The sequence below is a fragment of the Anabrus simplex genome, chromosome 1 (genome assembly GCF_040414725.1).
Source record: "Anabrus simplex isolate iqAnaSimp1 chromosome 1, ASM4041472v1, whole genome shotgun sequence".
Lineage (NCBI taxonomy): Eukaryota > Metazoa > Arthropoda > Insecta > Orthoptera > Tettigoniidae > Anabrus > Anabrus simplex.
The window spans coordinates 142,021,036-142,044,458 of record NC_090265.1 but is presented as its reverse complement, the minus strand read 5'-3'; the positions used below and the strand labels follow the sequence as shown (position 1 = coordinate 142,044,458).

The following is a 23,423-nucleotide window of genomic DNA, read 5'->3' as shown; positions in this document are numbered from 1 at the left end:
GAAAACAGTCAAAGTAGTTAGTTGGACGTATAGCTAATACCATTATTATATTCCTCTTCACCTGAACGTTAATATTACATTTTGTTCAATTATATTCCGGGCTAGTCGAGATAAAAACAAAGTGTTGGAAAAATGTACAGACGTGCACATTAATGGTGTCCCGACATAAACAATCACTTCAACACTGCCCCACTCCAGTACTGAAAAGAAGGGGAGACAGTGAAGGGGTAGTGTTGAAGGCCAATCCAGTACAAAACATGGGGGAAGGGAGTGAAGATGTAGTGTCGAAGGCACAATGACTCACCTTTTTGCTTAACGCATTGCTGCATGGACTGCATGCAGACAGCCCGCTACAAGACTTCGTTGTGATCGAATGGCGGATGTATTAAAGTACAGCATTAGGTTACCTACTCGTCCGGCCCCGCTGTGTACGGGGCAACGCGTCCGGCCACCCCGGGTTCGATTCCCGGCAGGGTCAGGGGTTTTTATTTGTAAATGATTATATCCCTGGCCTGGGGACTGCGTATTTTTGTCATCCTTAACGTTTCTCACACTCAACATTTCCGCAATTCCAATTACATGCAGGTTCATATATTGTGCAAGTAGGGGCAAAAGAACCCTATAGGTCGACGCCCCGAACAAATAGCATTTTAACATTAAAAAAAAAATAAAAAGTAACCTACTCTGATAATTACAGTATTAAGAGGTAAAGGAGGATTTGGACCGAAAAGTATTTTATACTAGTTAGGAATATTTTGTAGCCGCGTTATATCCGGTCAACCAACCCTTCTTCACCTCGTTCTTGCCATATTTCTATCCATCTCCAGACTGTCTTAAGACTGCATGGTATTGCTTGTGCTATCGCTTGGGGGACCATGTGAGCCTCCTACATGCCAATAATACGTCCTCGATTCACCTGTGATAGCATCGGCGCCCGCAGGATCTTTTCCAAGGGGGGGCACATTAACAATTTTCTTGAATATAAATACCAATATAACGTCAGCAACATTAAATTGTTTACAGAAATTTGCGAATATAACAGATGCTAGATGACTGTCAGTAAGTTCAGTTTATGAAATAATCTGGTATGATATTAAACAATTGAACATCAACTTTTTAGAATTCCAGGGGGGGGCAAGCGCCCCCCCCCTTGCCCCCCCCCCTTGCGGGCGCCCATGTGTGATAGGTTATGAGCCATCTTATTACAATGTTACAGTATAACGCCAGAATACACACACTGTGTATTCAGCACTACCTGTTCACTCCCTTCCCCTCCTTTTCAGTAATGGAGTGGCCTTCAACACTATCCCTTTACTCTCTCCCCTGCTTTTCAGTACTGGAGTGGGGCAGTGTTGATTGTGTATGTCGGGACACCATTAATGCGCGTGCGTATACAAAGTTTATCTCTAGAGACAAGGGGAGACTGATAGCCAAGTGGCATCGGCACTGGCTTCTTACTAAGTTGGCCGCAAGGTTCGAACTCCGGCCAATATATATGGGAATTTTTAAATTAATTTTGAAATAAAATGTTACGTCCCTGTGGTTCAATTTCCACGCAAAACTGGAGGTCCTGTGGGTATGACCCGATATCGATATTCACGTAAAGCTACAAGCTTTCTTTCTTTCTTTCTTTCTTTCTTTCTTTCTTTCTTTCTTTCTTAATCTGTTTACCCTCCAGGGTTGGTTTTTCCCTCGGACTCAGCGAGGGATCCCACCTCTACCTCCTCAAGGGCAGTGTTCTGAAGCGTGAGACTATGGGTCGAGGGATGGAACTGGGGAGGAGGACCAGTACCTCGCCCAGGCAGCCTCGCCTGCTATGCTGAACAGTGGCCTTGAGGGGGAATGGGAAGATTGAAAGGGATAGATAAGGAAAAGGGGAAGAAAGCGGCCGTGGTCTTAAGTTAGGTACCATCCCGGCATTTCCCTGGAGGAGAAGTGGGAAACCACAGAAAACCACTTCAAGGATGGCTGAGGTGGGAATCGAATACACCTCTACTCAGTTGACCTCCCGAGGCTGAGTGGACCCCGGTCCAACCCCCGCACCACTTTTCAAGTTTCGTGGCAGAACCAGGAATCGAACCCGGGCCTCCGGCCGTGGCAGCTGTTCACACGCTGACCACTACACCACAAAGGCGGTCAGCTACAAACTTGCTTTGTTTTTCAGGATACTCTTTCGTCTGCTTGCTTTCTCTTTCGTCCAAGATAATCTTATTTACAAATCCAGGTTTAGACAAAGACTAGCTAGATTCGTTTCACGAAATCACGTTATTTCTGTTACCTTAAGACCAGATAAATAGTACGGTTGGTTGTATGCACTAAGGTTGCATCTAAGGTTGGGAAACTGAATCCGGCCACAATTTGTTGATAATAAGAGCTTTATTTGAGTACTTTCATCATCACTTTCTGAATGAAATTCCGGTACTCAGGCATGTTTTAAGACCGATAGCAGTTGAATGGACATAAAAACATTATTATTATTATTATTATTATTATTATTATTATTATTATTATTATTATTATTATTATTATTATTAGGTCTAGTAATTTTCTCGTCAATTTCTTTTCTCATTTTGTGGAGGTGCTAATTCGGAAGCGAAACCGAATAGCGTCGTCATTCAGATATCTGCCCCCCTCTTTGGTGTAGTGGTTAGTGTGATTAGCTGCCATCCCTGGAGGCCGGGGTCGATTCCCGGGTCTGCCACGAAATTTGAGAAGTGATACGAGGACGGGAACGGGGTCCACTCAGCCTCGGGAGATCAACTGAGTAGAAAGGGTTCAATTCCCGGCTCAGCCATCCTTGAAGTGGTTTTCCGTGGTTTCCCACTTCTTCTCCAGGCAAATGCTGGGATGTTATCAAAATTAAGGCTACGGCCTCTTCCTTCCCTCTTCCTTGTCTATCCCTTCCAATCTTCCCATCCCTCCAAAAGGCTCCTGTTCAGCTTGGCAGGTGAGGCCACCTGGACGAGGTACTGGTCCTTCTCCCCAGTCGTATCCCCGACCCATAGTCTATCGCTCCAGGACATTGCCCTTGGGGTGGTGGAAGTGGGGTCCTTCGCTGAGTTCGAGGGAAAAACCAACCCTAGAGGGTAAACGGATTAAGAAAGAAAGAAAGAAAGAAATAATTCAGATATCTATTGAACAGTGGCGTATGCTGCGATCAAGAAATGGGCTACTACTAGGTTACCGTTTTTTGATAGTTGGTTTAGTGAAGGTCAAGCCGTAAGCGTTTTGAATCAACGGAGTAGCCTGCTGCATTGTCAAGACTGTTTCACAAGCTACTGCCCTGGTCTCTGCCACTACCAATACCAACACCTGATTAGTGAAAATGGTAGCCTCGGGTTTAGCGAATTAAAGTCCGGCTTTGTGATTAAATGGGTAGAATGCTTGCCTTTGATCCGATGGCCCCAGTTTAATTCTCAGAATCAACCTTCTCGTACTCTTAAGTCCCCTGGCTTGGAAGCTGTGTGTTTATGACCTGCTCGCGATGAATTTCATCCTCATTAGGTCACCATCAAGCCTTTCGAGAGGCTATGCACTATTATTATTATTATTATTATTATTATTATTATTATTATTATTATTATTATTATTATTATTATTATTATTATTTGAGATCGGATTTCTTGGCGGAATTTTAGCGGATTTTTGTAGTATTTAGCGGATCTTGAAAATATAAGTTGGCAACACTGTCCACGGGCCCCCTAGAGAGTGACGCTTTCTGTCGGGCCGGGAGATGTGAAGAGAGCAGTACGGTGTGGCTGAATGAAGAGGATCCGTAAAGCGGTGTGAATATTTATTGAGAAGTGAAGATAGGGTTTCTTGGCTAGGGAGAAGGGAAGAAATAGACGTTTACACGGGAGTGCTTAAATGGAAGTTGCGGGGAAGGGTGAGGTGGTGAAGTGTGGAGGCGATGTGATACAGTATGGTTATGAGGTGTCGGAGATGTTCGAGTGTTAGCGGCGGTGGGAAGGAGATATTAATTGGGGGAGAAGGTGGACGGACGTTGTGGGGTGATTGAAAAAGAGGACGATCAGGCCGGGTGCGGCGACATGGTGTGGTGAGGGGATGTCTAGATTGTGGAGGGGAACGAGAGGGTTCAGCGTTATGGAGGCGACCGTAGATAGGGACACCTGTGGCGATGAGATGTTCGACGGCTGCTGCAGTGGGTAGCTGTAGGCGTATTAAGTATGTTGGGTCGGTGGAGTTGAAGATGCGAAACGCCCTCCGAACTGGTATGGCGTGAAGGCGTAGCTGACGTTGGAGTTCTGTTACGGAGATGAGTGGGTCGACGCCGCGAACGACGTAACTGAAGACTTGTTGGTATCTGATGGTGATGGCGGTGATGCTGGTTGACGGCGGCCAATTCTGATGCGGCTGGAGTTGACGGTGTCGTAGTTGGTGGCTGTGCAGACGAAGAAACAGGTGGTGAACGGCGGCGCAGAAAGCGAAGAGGTGGTGCACTGATCTGAGGAAAAGTTTGTGGCACGGGTAGAGACGCAGACATAAGTGGTGTAGGATGGGAAGACGTAATAGTCATCATAGGGTGAGAGGAAAAGATGAGGGCCGAAGTCGTTGTGGTGGTAGTGGTGGTAGTCATGGTTTAGGTATCGGGAAGGCTAATTTCCAACTAGGAGTCGGCCGATCTGCTGATTCAGGTCGGCGGGAGCTCTTATTGGAGATGTGAAGCCACTCGGCCGATCAAAAAACACTGGAGATGCTGCTGAGAAGATATGTCCACGTTCAGCGGGGTTTTTCAATCCGCTTTAGCGAGGTCATGTCCCAAACCTGTCAGACCATGAGCAACAAGCCGCGCGAGATGAGTCGAGGTGAATCGAGGGGAGAAGTGTCGGGGCTGCACAATGTCAGTCTCCGATGACTTGCTCTCAGAAATAGAGCGACGTTTTTTCTCATTGCTTTCAGCTTTTGTAAATCGGACGGTGTGTCAGATTCTTACATTATAATGTGCTTTAGATTTGCATTGTTCTCATGTCCGGCTCCATGGCGAAGTGGTTAGCGTGCTGGCCTTTGGTCGCAGGGGTCCCGGGTTCGATTCCCGACATCATTTCATCCTCATCACGACGCGCGGGTCGCCTACGGGAGTCGAAAAGACCTGCATCTGGCGAGCCGAACTTGTCCTCGGACACTCCCATTTCATTTCGTTGTTCTCATTTGAGATTTGGACTTCACCGATAGCCTTGGTAGTCCTCAGTATACGCCACTGCTACTGAAGTACAAGAAAATGACGAACCATAATCTCGCAACGTCTCCATACTTAAAAGTAGACCTTTGCTTATTATCCACGTTAAATACGCAGCGTATTCTCCCCGTATGTTTATGTATTGTATGTTGAGAGTCCTCATCCTTAAAGGCTGGCTGGATTCCTTCCGCAATCCTACTTTCTACATTCATTATTTGAATGTGCTGTTTACTTATAATCATAGCTGCTTTGTACGTTGGGCGTGATAGGTGCCTGAAGTAATTGGTTTCTCGCCAAGGTGGCCTGCTTTCGAATCCCATAACATCTCTATGTTTCGGATTCCAGATAGTGACTACTTTACGTACCGTGAATACGATCACTAGATCAACAATGACGTGAAATTGCAACCATGTCTGCTTTGTTCTTTACATCTATATATTAAATGAAGAGACGCTTTCTTGAATGCCGTTAATTACCCATAAAACAGTAACTGACTCTCAAAAATTATAGAAAGTCTAACCGTAAGTGTTCATGGAAGCAAAATGAACGTATTTCGGTGCACAAGATAACGACAGAGGTAGTGGAAGATCCATAGGATACCATGTCTAGCCTATCGTACGCGAGCATGAATTACGCCCAGTTATTAAAATGCTTCTTTCCATCTGCACTTCGCACGTTCTTCGAGGTTGTAAAAAAAAAAAAAATAGTCCCTCTGAGGTTGATGATCTCGTTATTTTGCCACGTAGAACATTCCGTCTAGTGCCGAAGTAGTCATTTGTTGTGGTGGCGGGTGAACCTTGAGTTGCTTTGTTTTACTTTGTAAAATTAAAAAAAAAAAAAAAAAAAAAAAAACCGCATTCAATGTGAATGATCGAAAATTATATTTTACTCAACTGGTTATTATACAGTATACACCGGTCTAGAAAGCCAAGAATAACGGCCGAGAGGATTCGTTGTGCTCACCACACGACACCTCGTAATCTGCAGGCCTTCGGGCTGAGTAGCGGTCGCTTGATAGGCCAAGGCCCTTGAAGGCTGTAGTGCCATGGGGTGGTGGTGGTGGCTATTATATACATATTAACATTTTCGATAAAGCTAAAATGGAGAAATTTGACATTTCCTTTTTTGATAATTGGCTTTACGTCGCACCGACACAGATAGGTCTTATGGTGACGATGGGATAGGAAAGGCTTAGGAGTGGAGGAAGTGAGGAAGTGTCCGTGGCCTCAATTAAGGTACAGCCTCAGCATTTGCCTGGTGTGAAAATGGGAAACCACGCAAAACCATCTTCAGGGCTGCCGACAATGGGGTTCGAACCCACTATCTCCCCTATCGCCCCTAACCGCACGGCCCATTTCCTATTTTGGCCACTTAAATATTCTTATACCACTGTGTACTAATCAAATAATATGCAATCTAGTACACAACCTGGCTATCCTTGAACTTAAAATTACCGAGTTAGGAGAAATTTTGTTCAGTTTTCCCCCCATGACATCGTAAGGAGAAATTCTGTTCAGCTTTTATCCACTATCGTAACAAACAGACAAAAATTGAACTGAACCCACTTTTTCCTTTTGTGTACCTAATCCGAAATAGAAACGAAGTATGAGACAACAATTTGAAGTGTATGGACTAAATTATAATTGTATTTATATAGATATGGCAAAAAGCATGTTACCACTTGTAGGAAGTGATTCGGCTTGGGGCTTATTAACTTCCACAATCAAGTTATCGGCTGTTTTTTAAATCGATTTTTTAAACATATCTCTCTGCATAAGCTGAAATATATTTTGAAACTAATTCAAATTAAGTCTAATAAAATATTAAATGCGAGGAACTTGCACTCAGTCTTTTGTTTTTTGACCACCTATAAAATCAAGCGTTCATTTCGATACTTGACACGTGTGTTCCTCTGAATTATGGTAACTGGATTATCTCATTTTCGTTTTCCCATATTACCGATAAAACATAAAACGAAGACAAGGATATAATCAATACGAAGAGCTTGATTTTGTAGTGTTGCGTAAGCGGGATCTTTCAGCAGGGAAGGAAGGAATAGAGGAATTCTCCAAATGCGGAACTAACGTATCTTCCTGATTTGTAACGCTGTAGTGACATCTTTTGCCCATATTCTTTGATCTATTTCCTGAACTGTCACATCGTCTCGGCACTTTTAGTCTGTACCGGTATATGCTACACAGTTGGAGTGAATGGGGTCGCTGTGTGTGTTCAAGGGTAAGAGGTATGTCATGCAATATTTTCGTATTATGGGACGATTGGTGACATTTGATTATAACCACAGAAATAATTGGTTAGAACATCGTTTGATGTTGGTGGATTTATCAGATACCTGAAATGTTAGTATTTGCTTCGAGTGTTTCTAAAGTTTGGATGTTTTTAAATAGCCAAATGAAGTTAAAAATCAGTTCCTTTTTCTTAAAGGAAGTCTAATATTTCTGATTAGGGCCTATATCCTTGAAATACCTTGAGAAAATAGGACGCCAATAGATGACATTTGGGCAGCTGTTAGTTCGTGTCACCGGGCGAGTTGACCGTGTGGTTAGGAGCGCGCACCTGTGAGCTCGCATCCGAAACATAATGGGTTCGAACCCCACTGTCGGCAGCCCTGAAGATGGTTTTCCATGGTTTCTCATTTTCACACCAAGCAAATGCTGGTACTGTACCTTAATTAAGGCCACGACCGCTTCCTTCCGATTCCTAGAAGGCCGTAAGACCTGTCTGTGTCGGTGCTACGTTAAACAACTAACAAGAAAAAGTTAGTTCGTGTCCAGATGGAATGGTTCAAGATACTGAAGCTGAAGCTCTTCTGTAAATATTTATTGCGAAGTGGAGTATTGAGGAAAGACAATCCATACAGGTAGGTGACGTCAGTTATGCTGTTTGTATATGTATCAGGTGGTAATGTCGTGTTTATTTTATAATGTAATGGTGTAAATATACTGTATGTAACTATGATTTGATCCTCCAAAGAGTGCAGTTCATCTGTTGTTGCCCGCCTCCGTAGCGTAACGGTTGGCAGTAGGCTAACTGCGATTGGGATTTAGAAATAGATGGGGAGGGCAAAAATGCACAGATAACAAAAAGTACGGTATCTTGGTTTATAGGAATTTCGACAGAGAGGTAAAGGTAGACAGTTTACCAACGTAACTGCGGTACAGTAATAAGATATTTGAGATTTTGATTCAATACGAAGCCTATACAATAAATCTTTCGCCCAAAACAATAATACACATGTACCGTACCACAATTAAATAGAAGTCCGGCGTGATTATACAATTAAAAATCGCCTAGTATCTGACAACACACTAAGAAACTGACACTAGAGAAACTACCAGACTGACGAATGCGCACGGCAAAACAAATATACCCTTGCTACCCTTCCTCGCAGCACAAGCAATGAAGCGAAGTGTCCGCTGTGGCACTGTAGAAATCGGTTAGTCGCGACGAATGATCGTATTTCCGCTAATAATTTTGGTAATAATTAAAGAAAATAAAGGAAATAATTAGCTGACAAGACAACAGGGCGTGTACAAATCGCTTGTTTTAATAATTTTTAGTTTCAGCCGGCTAATATGGAATAAAAATGTAATGTTTTTCTAGCCTCCTCTCCCCTAATCGCCGCTACTGACTGTTAGTGACATTGGGTGGTGTGAATAAAAATGAGCACGCACTCTTTACTCGCGAATTTAGAGCAGGCACTCGCAATGAGGTGAATAAAAACCGCCCGTCGGAAGCCATCACTCATAGCAGACCTGTGACCTTGAGCACGCACTTCAGTCGCTCGAGTAGCAGAGCGGGCGCTTTAGATTTCTGGTGAATAAAGATAAAGCAGGCACTCATTTCCGTTAGCGCCTGCTCGTATTTCCTTGAGCTAGTTCAGTAGGCGACTCAAAGCGATAGTGTCAAGTTCAGTACCATGGCAGAGTTTATGACAGTGGTTAATGGAAAAGGAAATTATATAAACTTCGCAGAGAATCATCTCAACTTGATTACAAAGTGTTATATAGGTTCAGTAAGGAACATGTTAAATGGTTAGCGGAGCATTTCCTTGGGCATTCCGAAGAAGCAAGAGGTGGTGCACTAACAAACGAAGAAAAAATGAGAATCTTCTTGCGTTATGTTGGTGACCCAGGATTTCAGAGTGGAGTTGGTGAAGACGTCGGTGTAAGCCGGAGCACCGTGTCAAAAACATTTTCGCAGGTTTTGACTTCAATAGAAATGAAAGCAGATTATTGGATAAAATTTCCAATAAATGTTGCTGAGATGCAGGAAGCACAGGCTAAGTGGCAAGAACATTTTTAATTTCGTTATGCTATCGGAACTGCAGACTGTACTCATGTACAAATGTACAAGCCACACGTTATGGGAATGACTACATTTACAGAAAAGGCGTCCCTAACATTAATGTACAGGCCACTTGCAATGGAAAGGAAGAATTCAACCAGTGTCGATGTACCACGGCCTGACTCTGTCTATGACTCGCGAATTTGGAGAAACTCCAATGTTTGCGGAGTTATGACGCCTCTGTCGGAAGTCGAAGAGATAACAACTTTTGCAGATCCTACAACTTGCTTTACGTCGCACCGACACAGATAGATCTTCTGTCGACGATGGGGTAGGAATGGCGTAGGAGTAGGAAGGGAGCGGCCGCGGCCTTAATTAAGGTACAACCCCAGCATTTGCCTAGTGTTCAAATGGGAAACCACTGAGAACCATCTTCAGGGCTGCCGACAGTGGGGATCGAACCCATTATCTCCCGGATGCAAGCTCACTGTTGCGCGCCCTTAACCGCCCGGCCAACTCGTCCGTCCTTCAGATCTGGCTCCTTAAAAATTATATTCAATTGTCAATATATATTATTTTCATCATAATTCATTTTCCTCAATTTATTAATGTAATATTCAGGCTAAGATTTCCTACCTTTCAGACGGCCGATGATAGGGTTGTTCTCCCCCTCCATCAGAATCATCAGCCGCTTCTCCCATCATTTTTACGATATGCATTTGTTTCCCATACGCTTTAATTCTACTTTATATTTCAGTCTTGTTTTCATGTTTTGTAATTTTTTACGAACACTTGTTGGTCGGAAATTCTTCTACCGCTTTACCCACCTTTTTGGGGTCGCGGGTGAGAATTGTGCCACACATGTGGATTTGGCTATGTTTTACGGCCGGATGCCCTTCCGGACGCCAACCCTACATGGAGGAATGTAATCACTATTGCGTGTTTCTGTGGTGGTTGGCAGTGCAGTGTGTTGTGTGAATATGAAGAGGAAAGTGTTGGGACAAACACAAACACCCAGTCCCCGGGCCAGAAGAATTAATCAGAGGCGATTAAAATCCCCTTCACACCGGGACCCTCTGAACCGAAGGCCTCGATGCTAACCATTCAGCCAGTCAGATAGTTGTTGGGCGGACATATTTAAGTTAAATTTACCAAGTAGTTCACACTGAACTTCATTTATTGCACTTGTTTTCTTGTGCTTCTTATCCGGTAATTGTGACTCGATAGCTGCAGTCGCTTAAGTGCGGCCAGTATCCAGTATTCGAGAGGTAGTGGGTTCGAACCCCACTGTCGGTGGCCCTGAATATGGTTTTCCGTGGTTTCCCATTTTCACACCAGGCAAATGCTGGGGCTGTACTTTAATTAAGGCCACGGCCGCTTCTTTCCCAGTCCTAGCCCTTTCCTGTCCCATCGTCACCATACAACCTAACTGTGTCGATGTGACGTAAAGCCACCAGCAAAAAAACAAAAAAACAAAACATAATTGTATGTTCCTTTAAAAAGGAGATAAAAGCGGACTGGAATTCCATACTGTCGTCTACCATGTTAAGCATTGAACTACCCGGAAGTCATCGAAGTGTTATCGCAGTCTAAGGTGTTTTATACATGGCACGTGCACGACCTTGATCAGTGACACTGAGTTGCTGCTCCAGACACTCGAGTGTATACTGTGCTTCCGCCCTACATTTTTATTCACCGCAAATGCTGAGTGGAAGCTCATCGGCAGGAAGACACTCAGGCACTCAGCGAGCACACGCTCACTCGCTTAGACTAATTTTTATTCACACCACCCATTAGCTGCCGTCTCTTTGTTGACTACTCATATTAGCTTTGTGTTGTGTTAACTTATATCCTTATTCTGAAGATTTTACGATGGACCTTTATAATTCAAGATCTTTTATGAGAAAAACACCAAGATCATCAGCCCCAAATGAATTCCTCCTAATTTTAATAAATGTTTTGTCACACGTGTGTAGAAACTGTAGAAGTTATAAAATGACAGTTGTAAGTATGGTAGAAACCATCGCGCTTACCAGGTGTGAAAGTAATTATTCTTTCCTAATCCTCGTACTTGTTAATAATGAGTTTTTAGTCTGTTTATCAGATTTTATTCTGCCAAGATATGACCTTCAACATTATGGGAAGTGTGACCATGTAAACCACTGTTCAGTGAGAAATTGTATCACCCTGATGAACTAGTGTGTTTTCGTGTCCTGATTGAAGAGTAACTAACTTATTTTCTCAAGTTTTCTAATGCATCTGGATATTCTTACGCAACTTAGGCCTACCTATTCAAGATTCTTATATTATCCATTATGAACCTTGAAGATAACATATAACATATAACATATTTGGGTAAGTTATTGTAGTTGCAGGGTTCTGTAATATGTTGGTAGGTAGGTGAAATAGGAAAAGACTTATATGCTGCTGGTCCCTTTTCTTATGTATTTACACAAACTGACTGTCCTAATCGTGCCGGCCCCGTGGTGTAGGGTTAGCACGCCTGCCTCTCGTCCGAGGCCCCGGGTTCAATTCCCAGCCAGGTCAGAGACTTTTCTCTCAACCTGAGGGCTGGTTCAAGGTCCACTCAGCCTACGTGATTAGAATTAAGGAGCTATCTGATGGTGAGATGGCTGCCCCGGTCTCGAAAGCCAAGGCCCTTTCAAGGGCGTTAAGTGCCGTGGGGTTTGGTTTTGGTTTGATGAATGTCCTAATCACTACTATATGCCATTGGCATATACTGAGGGCTACCAAGGCTATTGAAGCCCTAACCTCAAATGAGAATGATGGATAAAGCACTTTATGTTGTAAGCATCTGGCACATTGTCCATTTACAAAACTCAAACGCAATGAGATAAAACGTCGCTCGCATTTCTGAGTGCAAGGCATCAGAGAAAGATATTGCAACCCAGCCACTGCGCCCCTCTCCCCTCCCCTCACCTTGCATCGCTTGATGCTGTATGTTCCCTAGGTGCGGGGACCACGGGGTTAGGTGTGCTAGGCTTCGGTCCGTCAGATCGCCACTGCTAACGAAGGAGAGATAGCTCAAAGACTCAAAGTTCTCCGGAAGTTTCCAAATTGACACATGCATTCCTCATCGTATATACTTCCTCACCTCATACTTCTGACTTAATTATACAGACAACAGAGTGCTGGTATTTCACTCTTTTGGTTCTACACCCTTGTAGAAAGACACTGCAGGGATACTGTTATAGGAGTAGTGACGGCTCGTGACAAAATTTTTAGGGGGTTAACAGCAACATTTTTGTTTATGTCTCAAATCAGCAAAAAAATAACATAGGTACATAAATCATTTCACTAAAAGTTCCTTGTGCGGTTCCTTTTTTTTACAAATAATATGCTGTAACCCCTGCAACCGAGGTTACATTTTATACTAGACTAATCTGTTAGTGTAGAACAAAAGTAAAATTCATAATAACTTAACTACACTGCGAATATTGAAGGATGTGAGCACTATTCTTGGTTTTTAAATAGTAAGTAGTTCACCTGGGTGTTAGTGTAGAACAAAACCAAACCCCATGACCTACCAAGCGACCGCTGGTGAGCCCGGTGGCCTGCAGATTACGAGGTGTCGTGTGGTCAGCACGACGAATCCTCTAGGCCATTAGTCTTGGCTTTCTAGACCGGGGCCGCCATCTCACCGCCAGATAGCTCCTCAATTATAATCACGTAGGCTGAGTGGACCTCGAACCAGCCCTCAAAGCCAGGTAAAAATACCTGACCTGGCTGGGAATCGAACCCGGGGTATCCGGGTAAGAGGCAGACGAGCTACTCCTACACCGCGGGGCTGGCTGTGTTAATATAGAACAAAAGTAAAATTCATAATAACTTTACTGTACTGCGAACACTGAAGGATGCAAGCACTATTCTCGGTTTTTAAATAGCATGAAGTTCATCTCGGTATGACGAGAAGGATAGAAATAATGTGTAGCACATTTACCAGTCAATTTTTTAAAATAATTGTTTCCGAATTGACCCCAATAGTCTCCACATTATCTCAATCAGGGTTCTACTGTATAACATGTTAATTATTCTCATCTTGGAAACTATAGACAATACTAGCATAGAGAATTCAATACTCGCGTTTTTGTGTGCTTGAGAATTTTCATGTTCATTTATTTTTCCACTCAAATGAGCAAGGTCTGTGCACCCAGCTACATTCCATACACATCTTTCTTTGTTGAAAATTAAAGAGGGCAAACAAAAATGCGCATTCCTAGATCTACATCCACAGAGCCACTTGCGTGTTTCGTACACTTCTCTCTTAAACTAACGCCTATACTCGTGTTTGTCATTTTTTGTAACTTTTTCGATAATAAAATCTGGTCTATCCGGTCCAAGTCTTTTAATTTCTAACTTATCCTGATAGGTTAATATTTTGCTGGTTAAAATTATCTGAACATAATTCATTTCCTCTTACACAAAGAATACCATGGTTACAAACCAAACAAACAGAAGCAAAACACAACACTCAAATTAATTTCACTTGAAAATATTTTCCAGTCACAAGGTAAAACAAACATCTTCCCGCGATTACAAACACCTGTTCACATCAAGCTAGAAAATGCCTATTCAGAATTACTAGCGAAATCTGCCAGTAATGTAATGCAATAGTAACTCCTGGGAGGCTGTGGCTAACTGTAATAGGGGAGATGGCGGACTCTTGTGGTCAACTGTAATACTGCTACTGGTTTGAGAGTGGCTCTAGACGGCAAGACACGTACCTTACCGTGCTCCTCGCTAATGGGAATGTCAGTGCATAAACCATAACGTCATCTGCTCTGCGCACGCGTATGGTCGTCGGCACAATAGGGCATTATCCAGTGTGCTCACTGCACTTTCAGTCAAAACGAACAACTGTCGGTGTAACGGAGCTTTGATATAAGTGGATCAATTGTCAAAATCAGGTCGAAAGAAAGGAAAGTTTTAAATTATCCTCGAATGCGTAAAGATGTATTAAAACTGGGTGTTCATGTGCTCATGTGCTCCTGATAGCCCACCGCCAGTGTATAGGAGTAATAAGTTTTCTTTTTATAGGTTGATCTTCTAAAATGAAATGCACTCTTTCTGGTTGGTTGGTTGGTTGGTTCTTTCTGAGAATTGAACGGGGCCCATCAGACCAAAGGCAAGCATTCTATCCATTTCGCCACAAAGCCGGTCTTTAATCTGCTAACCCTTAGGCTACCACTCCACCGATCAGGTGTTGATTAATGACAGTAGCAGAGGCCAGGGCAATAGCTTGTGAAACAGCACTGTCAACACAGCAGGTTACTCCGTTACTATTGGCTGCAGCTCAGAAGGCTTGACCTTCACTAAACCAACTATCAAAAAGTGGTAACCTAAGTCTAGTGGTAGTCCACGTCTTGATCCCAGCATACGCCGCTCTTCTGATACAACTCTTCTTCCTTTCTTTCTCTCTCAGGATGTGTAAGACATTTGTTTTCCATAGAATTCACAAATACACTGACTGACAGAGCAAATGCAACACCAAGAAGGAGTGGTCAGAACTTTATGCCAATTGCAGGGTAGACTGACGTCACTGAGGTATGCTCATGATGGGAAATGCGCCGCTGTGCTGCGCACGTAGCGAACGATAAATGGGACACGGCGTTGGCGAATGGCCCACTTCGTACCGTGATTTCTCAGCCGACAGTCATTGTAGAACGTGTTGTCGTGTGCCACAGGACACGTGTATAGCTAAGAATGCCAGGCCGCCGTCAACGGAGGCATTTCTAGCAGACAGACGACTTTACGAGGGGTATGGTGATCGGGCTGAGAAGGGCAGGTTGGTCGCTTCGTCCAATCGCAGCCGATACCCATAGGGATGTGTCCACGGTGCAGCGCCTGTGGCGAAGATGGTTGGCGCAGGGACATGTGGCACGTGCGAGGGGTCCAGGCGCAGCCCGAGTGACGTCACCACGCGAGCATCGGTGCATCCGCCGCCAAGCGGTGGCAGCCCCGCACGCCACGTCAACCGCCATTCTTCAGCATGTGCAAGACACCCTGGCTGTTCCAATATCGACCAGAACAATTTCCCGTCGATTGGTTGAAGGGGGCCTGCACTCCCGGCGTCCGCTCAGAAGACTACCATTGACTCCACAGCATAGACGTGCACGCCTGGCATGGTGCCGGGCTAGAGCGACTTGGATGAGGGAATGGCGGAACGTCGTCTTCTCCGATGAGTCACGCTTCTGTTCTGTCAGTGATAGTCACCGCAAACGAGTGTGGCGTCGGTGTGGAGAAAGGTCAAATCCGGCAGTAACTGTGGAGCGCCCTACCGCTAGACAACACGGCATCATGGTTTGGGTCGCTATTGCGTATGATTCCACGTCACCTCTAGTGCGTATTCAAGGCACGTTAAATGCCCACCGCAACGTGCAGCATGTGCAGCGGCCGGTGACACTCCCGTACCTTCAGGGGCTGCCCAATGCTCTGTTTCAGCAGGATAATGCCCGCCCACACACTGCTCGCATCTCCCAACAGGCTCTACGAGGTGTACAGATGCTTCCGTGCCCAGCGTACTCTCCGGATCTCTCACCAATCGAACACGTGTGGGATCTCATTGGACGCCGTTTGCAAACTCTGCCCCAGCCTCGTACGGACGACCAACTGTGGCAAATGGTTGACAGAGAATGGAGAACCATCCCTCAGGACACCATCCGCACTCTTGTTGACTCTGTACATTGATGTGTTTCTGCGTGCATCGCCGCTCGCGGTGGTCCTACATCCTACTGAGTCGATGCCGTGCGCATTGTGTAACCTGCATATCGGTTTGAAATAAACATCAATTATTCGTCCGTGCTGTCTCTGTTTTTTCCCCAACTTTCATCCCTTTCGAACCATTCCTTCTTGGTGTTGCATTTGCTCTGTCAGTCAGTGTAACTCAGAATCCTTTCTTTTCCAAAAGACATAACCCATGGACATTGTCTTCAGTATTTTGATTACTATGTGCTCCTCTACAGGATTCTCAGAGACTGTATTTGTGGTTTTCCTACCTGAAGTCGTCAGTAGGAATGTAGCGATTAAAAGCAATGTTATCATATAAAATATGCGATCAAATGAAAAACCGCACATTTTCTCACTTTCAACGAACAGTACTACGGTGCCGATCTAACAGTTCAAAGTTCCAGTGCTGGAATAGCCAGACCGCAGACAGCCGTGAACATTTATTCCATTAAATATGCACACTGCTCATTCCAACCAGTGCCTCAAAGTAGGGATTGAATAGCTCGAATGCTATGATGAACCAGTGTGTTATGTACCAGTAGCATCAGAAAATATATGAAACAAAGGAATGACATGTTAAAGAAGAAAGTTATCTAACTCGCCAGCTACTTCCCACCAATATTCAGGCAGGCTGTTATACTCTGTATGACTGGGCGAGTTGGCCATGCAGTTAGGGACGCGCTGTCATCAGCCCTGAAGATGGTTTTCCATGGTCTCCCATTTTCACAACAGGCAAATGCTGGAGCTGTAACATAATTACAGCCAGGGCCGCTTCCTTCCCACTCCTACCCCTTTCCTATCCCATCGTCGTCATGGGTCCTATCTGTGTCGGCGCAACATAAAGCAAATTTTAAAAAATCTTGGTATACAGCAGTAATCCCATCCATCGGAGATGAGCGGCAACAGAGACACAAAGCACAACAAACAATGGTCAATGTAATGTTATTGTTGAAAAATGTTACGAGCTTTCTGTATTGTAGGCCTTTACGTACAGTTTTCTTTCGACTCTGTAATATTAGGGTGTCTTATAAAATTCCTTATTCCTTATTCCTCGACTTCACATACCGATTTTCCTTAAATTCTGTTTACCCATTTTCTCGTGGCGGCGCTGATATCGACTTAGCAACAAAAATCCAAATTCATGAATATCTCTGTTATCATAGCCGATACAGTAAAAATGTATGACATAAATGATCGTAAATTTAATAATATATAATTTAGTTGTATGCTATTCGTCAATAGGACCACTAATAACACAAATATTTGATAATTTAATTTTAGGCCTTCCCCTAAACTGCCATTTCACTCAGCGTGAATACCCCCTCGTGTGTGCTTCTACAATTGTAGGGGGCTAACCTTGGTTACCCTCTTCAATTGAAGATCCTCTTCGCGGTGAGGGGGACTAGTAGCTCCTTTCTTGCGATGCTGAATGGAGCCCTATTGGGTAACCGTTCGGCATACAAGGAGGAGGAAGCTAAAGCACCGCCCAACCCTAAGGTGTAACGCGACCCGTGCCGATGGGGTGCATGGCACATGGGAGATGTGTCTTGAACGGAGCCTTCGAGATACTTGGCGCCCTCTCGAAGTAAGTAGCCTTACCCAGGTATGCGGGGCTCTGCCTGGGCGGACATATATTTCCCTAGCTACTCGTGGGACCTACATGAGTTCCGTAGCCACCCATAAACCGGAGAGCTCTTCTGGGGCCTCCGAGAGAAATACCAGCACAACAACAACCGAAGGGGACTCTTCGGAGATACCCTCGGACAGTTCGACTTCAACAGTTAGAGGGCTCACTCAAGAGGTGGGCAATCTGCAGGTGAAGAAGAAGAAGAAACAGCGCTCTGGCACTGAAAAGAGGAGATACAAGAAGGCCTTAAAGGCCCGGGAGCAGGCCAAAGAAGGCCTAACTCCTGGGGCTGAGGGGACTTCTACTACCACAACAGCGACAACAGTGGAGGGATCCAATGGGCACAAGAGGCGGGACCCTGAAAAGGGCTCTGCTTCTAGGGCACAGAGGACCCCACCCACTAAGATGTCAGCGGGGAAACGACTTCTGTCGGGGGCAACCCCAGAAGAAGACCGGCAGACCCGCAAGAGACCCAAGGTGGAGTACGCCAGGATAGCCAAAGCTGGGATCAGGATGGCCATAGTACCTGTGGGATATCCTGACCAGCAGCTATCCGAGAAACAGGTGGAAGCTGTGGAAGAGGCTATCACCAATCTGACAGACGAGCTTCCGCAGCAGGGGCCCATTAAGCCTCAGTTCCTGGACTGCTATCTGTCAGGGGGTGCGGCCGTCATCATAGCGGAGAACAATGAAACTGTAGCATGGCTTTCTAGCCTTGTTACAGGTATACAACCGTGGGAAGGAGCCAGGCTCACAATTGTGGGCATGGACAAACTCCTTTCCTATAAGAGAGTCATGGTCTGGATACCAGGACAACCAAAGGACAATAACGTCCTTTTGGGAAGAATGGCACGCCAGAACCATGGCTTAAATCCCGCCAGCTGAAGGGTCTACGACCGCAAGGAGGAGAAGAGAGGCGTCCGCCCTGTGGTCAGCATGGACTCCAGGGATGTGGAGAAAGTGGTGGGGAAGAAGATCTTCTGCGGGGTGCATGTGGCTACCTTCACATTAGTGGAGGGCAAGCGTGACAAGCAGAGGACCAACCCCACCACAGATAAAACTGAGACCAGCAGGGGCGAAGAGCTGGAGCCCGGACAGGAACCGGGGCCAGCCAAGCCCCAGGATCCATCGCGGGAGACGGAGCTGCAAGTTCCGGAGACCGCATAAGGTAAAGTATTCTATGAAAGTAAAGAATGATTACTTTCATACAAGCAAATATACAACATTGTATAGCGGCCTCTAGGGTACTTAATAGAAGTATCCAGAAAGGCGGGTTTTCGGTCGCCCTGATACAAGAACCCTGGCTTAGACAGGGACATATCATGGGACTAAATTGTGCAGATTTCGCTCTATTCAGTGGAATAGCAGAGGAGAAGCCTAGAGCATGTATACTAGTTAAGGATAATAACGCTTGGGCTATACCGGGTTTCATTACTAGAGACCTAGTAGCAGTCCTAATGAGATATGAAGAGGGCGGACAGCCAAGAGACTTGGTTGTCTGTTCTGCATATTTCCCAGGAGACTCTGAATCTCCACCCCCGCCGGAGGAGTTCAAGAGACTGGTGATATACTGTAGGAAACAAGGATTAAACCTCGTAGTAGGATGTGATGCCAATGCTCATCATAGCATTTGGGGAAGTAAAAATACAAACCGAAGGGGAGAGCACCTCATAGAATTTCTATGTACAACTGATCTTGAGATCATGAATATTGGTGATACCCCTACCTTCATTAATAATAGGAGCGAAGGGATCATAGATCTTACCCTGGGTTCCATGGGAATCATGCAGGAATTTAAAGACTGGAAGGTCTCTTTGGAGCCTTCCTTGTCAGATCATAGACACATTGTGTTTTATATAGCGGGCTCCATCGAGATCCCGTCTTACAGAAACCCTAGACGAACCGATTGGATATCTTTTAGGGAGGACGTGAGGAGGGGACTGGAGGGAGGACCCTCAAATATTATTAAAAACAAAGAGGAGCTGGAGCTCAGTGTGAGTTTTCTCACACGGACACTGGTTACCTCTTATGAATTAAACTGCCCTATTGTTAAGGCAAAAAGAGTAATAGGAAGCTTCAAGTGGAATAGTTATCTTGAACACCTGAGGAGAAATACACGAAGGCTCTGGAATAAATACAGGGAACTTCAGGATCAAGAAAGCCTAGATTCTTACAAAGAATCACAAAGAAGGTACAAGTCAGAAGTCAAGAAGGCTTCTAGGAAATCTTGGAGACAATTTTGTGACTCCATTGAAAGTCAACATGAAGCGGCAAGGCTTCATAAAATTTTAACCTTGGATAGAAAGGCAAGGCTGGGCTCACTGGAGACTCCTTCTGGTGGATACACATCCACAGAGGGGGAGACCCTGAGCTTACTGCTTGATGCCCACTTTCCAGGTTCGGTAATCACGAATAGTGAGGTAGAATCGAGCGGATCCTTCAGACCCGATAAAAGTGGCTGGAGGGAAGCCGCAGAGATTGTTACCCCAAGAAGGGTTAAGTGGGCATTAGAATCCTTTGCCCCTTACAAAAGCCCAGGTGTGGATGGGATCTTCCCGGCGCTTCTTCAGGAGGCGGGGTCCTTATACCATACCTGGTCAGAATCTTTAGAGCCTGTCTCACTATGGGGTACGTGTACTCCTTGTGGCGTCAGGCGAAGGTGGTATTTATACCTAAACCCGGAAGATCTTCATATACTAGACCTAAGGATTATAGACCCATTAGTCTAACGTCTTTTCTACTTAAGACCTTGGAAAGACTGGTGGATAGACATATCAGGGAGAAAGTATTAAGAGACTTTCCCCTGCATTCTCATCAACATGCATATCAACCAGGGAAGTCGGTTGAGACGGCACTACACCAGCTGGTTTCTAGGCTGGAGAGTGCCGTGGATCAGCAACAACTTGCTATGGTTGTATTCCTAGATATAGAAGGGGCCTTTAACTATACATCTTTGGGCTCCATAGAACGTAGTCTAGAGAGAAGAGGAGTGAGCAGTATGCTCATAAAATGGATTATGGCCTCACTGCAGGGCCGTCAAGTTCTGTTTACTCTCAACGCTGTAATGTTGAGAGCTAATATAGACAGGGGGTGTCCACAGGGAGGAGTATTATCACCAACATTATGGTGTCTGGTAGTGGACGAACTACTTACCAGGTTAAATGTTGGAGGAATATACGCCCAAGGCTATGCAGACGACATAAGCCTGATGGCGGTAGGAAATTTCCCCAGTACGGTTTCCGAACTCGTACAGAGCTCTCTACGTAGGGTGGAAAGATGGTGTCACGAGACAGACTTGTCGGTTAATCCCGATAAGACGGAGCTCGTGGTATTTACCAGGAGGAGGAGGCTAGACGGACTGTCAGAGCCTTTCCTATTCGGAAAAAAATTAGTTAAGACAACCTCGGTTAAGTACCTAGGGATAATCCTTGAGGCAAGACTGAGTTGGAAGAAACATATAGATCATAAGGTGGATAAGGCTCGCAAGATTATGTGGGCCTATCGCAGGGCCGTCGGGAAGACTTGGGGCCTAAGACCTAGGGTGGTCCAGTGGCTCTATATCTCCATTGTACAGCCCACGATCACCTATGCATCTATAGTCTGGTGGCCAGGCTCAGAGAGTAAAACTGTGAGCACCAAGTTAAACAGTGTCCAAAGACTTGCGTGTCTAGGAATAACAGGGGCACTGGATACTACACCATTATGTGCAATGGAGGCCATCCTAGGTTTTCCCCCCTTACATTTATATGTTAAGGTAATAGCGGGGATGAGTGCCTATCGCCTTTGGTCACTCGGAGGATGGTCCTTCAAAAACCTGAATGGAGGTCATGCCTCTATTCTTACAAGGCTTCACCAGACTTGCCCTATGACAATGATGATCGGGGATCTGATGAAGCCTAGCTTTAATTTGAATTATAAATTCACAGTGGTGATACCCACAAGGGAGGAGTGGGCCGCGGACGCTGGGGCCCGTCTTAAGTCTGGGGGCTGTACATGGTACACAGATGGCTCGCGGACGGAGGTGGGCGCAGGCGCCGGGGTCTGGGGGCCTAAGACAAGGCTCTCCCTTCCTATGGGTAAATATGCTACTGTTTTCCAGGCTGAAGTATACGCAATACTAGCCTGTGCTTTAAATATATGGAAAATGCCTGGACACAGAAGACACATCACTATATGTAGTGATAGCCAGGCAGCGTTAAAAGCACTATGTGCAGTTAAAACATCAAAACTGGTATGGGAATGCCAAAGGATGTTAGATCAGCTGTGTGAGCTTAGCTCAGTTACCTTATTATGGGTTCCTGGGCACACAGGAATCAGTGGAAATGAAGAAGCTGACAAACTAGCGAAACAGGGCTCAATGGGTTCCTTTACAGGACCAGAGCCCTTCCTGGGAGTATCACTCCGAAGTGTGAGACTGGCAATATCCCAATGGATAAACCAGTCTCACCTAGATATTTGGAAGAGGTTAACCACAGCAAGACAGGCACGTGAACTTATCAAAGGGCCTAGTCAAAGCTATAAAAAGGTCCTAACGAATTTGAATAGGACCAGAATGAGAATGGTAGTTGGACTGTTAACAGGCCACAATACCTTACAGAGACACCTACACATCATGAAAATCACCCAGGATCCGATGTGTAGAAGATGCGGTAAGGAGGAGGAGACCTCCGCGCATGTGTTATGTCAGTGCGAGGCTTTTGCAAGCACTAGACATCGATACCTGGGCTCACACTTCGTGAGCCTGGAGGACATCAGGAATGCCAAAATCCGGACACTGGTATCCTTTATAGGAGCACTAGGGCTGGACTAGGCAAACCCGTTCAAGGGGCACAAAGGGTCTTCATAGACCTACGTGTGGAGCTCTGCGAAAACAGGGCTCACCCATTTCTTATCTATCTATCTATCAGCGTGAATAAAATTATTTATGGCCTAAATTGTAGTGACTTATTCCCAGACTTTGTGTACCGATTTTCATTAATAAAGGACAAATAATAACATAAATATTTGAGAATTACAATTTTTTTTCAGTCTGCATTTAGGGCAGTCGCTCAGGTGGCAGATTCCCTATTTGTTGTTTTCCTAGCCTTTTCTTAAATGATTGCAAAGAAATTGGAAAATTATTGAACATCTCCCTTGGTAAGTTATTCCAATCCCTAACTCCCCTTCCTATTAACGAATATTTGCCCCAATTTGTCCTCTTGAATTCCAACTTTATCTTCATAATGTGATCTTTCCTACTTTTAAAGACACCACTCAAACTTATTCGTCTACTGATGTCCTCCCACACCATCTCTCCACTGACAGCTCGGAACATACCACTTATAATACCAATATAATGGTCCGTTATTGGACATTATAAATTTTCCAGCTAACTCATTCTTGGTTGCCTGCGCCTCGCCCTCATTTGCTAAGTGGGCTCATCAGTTGGTACTTAGCACACCTACCAAGATGCAAGGCTAGTACATACCGTGGAGGCCACTGTTCCCTATGCGAATCAACATCTACATCATCTGATGGCTAGGCAAGCATCAATTTTTGGAAGTGAGA

At 44.9% G+C, this 23,423-nt stretch overlaps 1 protein-coding gene across 7 annotated transcripts in view; it reads left to right on the top strand.

Annotated features, from left to right (window-relative positions):
* Nucleotides 1–8,051: 8,051 nt before the first annotated feature.
* LOC136884987 (klaroid protein) overlaps nt 8,052–23,423 on the top strand; it is a 184,206-nt gene continuing 168,834 nt past the window's right edge. For 6 of the 7 annotated variants that reach the window (XR_011019001.1, XM_068230421.1, XM_068230418.1 and 3 more), the window contains exon 1: nt 10,897–11,506. The gene's annotated coding sequence lies outside the window, so the exon portion shown is untranslated. Of the gene's footprint in view, nt 8,076–10,896; nt 11,507–23,423 lie in introns of those variants that run through there. The other variant, XM_068230419.1, reaches the window with a different exon arrangement.